Raw genomic sequence first — 1,047 nt, forward strand, 5'->3', positions numbered from 1 at the left:
AAGTAAAGAAATTCAAATTTTAGTCGATTTCTAATTACGTTTTTAATAGAAGATTATTTCTTTTTTTTTATCTTTTTCATCTTGCACACCCTTCTCATCTTTTCATGTCTCACCCTTTATATTCACCTATTTATCGATACGAAAAAAAAAACAAGTCCTGCTTCCTATTCACATTTTTTATTTTCTTACAAGATTTCAACAAAATCAATCACAATTTTGAATGATTGTAAAAGGAAAGAAATTCAAATTTTAGTCGATTTCTAATTACGTTTTTAATAGAAGATTATTTCTTTTTTTTATCTTTTTCGTCTTTCAAACCCTTCTCATCTTTTCATGTCTCACCCTTTATCTTCACCTATTTATCGATACGAAAAAAAAAACAAGTACTGCTTCCTATTCACATTTTATTATATCTACAACATTTCCAACAAAATCAATCACAATTTTGAATGATTGTAAAAGTAAAGAAATTCAAATTTTAGTCGATTTCTAATTACGTTTTTAATAGAACATTATTTCTTTTATCTTTTTCATCTTTCACACCCTTCTCATATTTTCATGTCTCACCCTTTATATTCACCTATTTATCGATACGAAAAAAAAAACAAGTCCTGCTTCCTATTCACATTTTTTATTATCTTACAAGATTTCAACAAAATCAATCACAATTTTGAATGATTGTAAAATTTTAGTCGATTTCTAATTACGTTTTTAATAGAAGATTATTTCTTTTAATGAAGTAATTTATTACTACTTTCTTCACTCTCCCTTTCTACTCGCTGGCACCTCTTTTCATTCTTTCTTTCGCCTATTTATTGACGGGTGGGTGGCTGTAATTGGGGTGGATTATGGAGGGCTCGCAATGAATCTTCGACGGCTGCAGATGATGGCCGGTTCTGCCCTGGGCCGCCTGCCCATATATTAGCGACCCGATCGATCTGAAACAGGCCCACTCGAAAGCCCGCAATATGCTCCCTCCTCACCCTTCGCCTTTCCACCCCCGCTTCAACCCTACACCAACTCTGTCTCTCTTTCGCCCTTTGCACA

The 1,047-nt window shown here is 33.1% G+C and overlaps 1 long non-coding RNA gene across 1 annotated transcript in view; it reads right to left on the reverse strand.

Annotated features, from left to right (window-relative positions):
* LOC108561357 overlaps nt 1–631 on the reverse strand; it is a 720-nt gene extending 89 nt beyond the window's left edge. The window contains exon 1 of the long non-coding RNA XR_001891009.1: nt 581–631. This is a non-coding gene — a long non-coding RNA (uncharacterized LOC108561357). The remainder of the gene's footprint in view (nt 1–580) is intronic.
* Between the last annotated feature and the right edge of the window lie 416 nt (nt 632–1,047).

This window comes from Nicrophorus vespilloides, unplaced genomic scaffold (assembly GCF_001412225.1).
Source record: "Nicrophorus vespilloides isolate i.1.1-1 unplaced genomic scaffold, Nicve_v1.0, whole genome shotgun sequence".
Lineage (NCBI taxonomy): Eukaryota > Metazoa > Arthropoda > Insecta > Coleoptera > Silphidae > Nicrophorus > Nicrophorus vespilloides.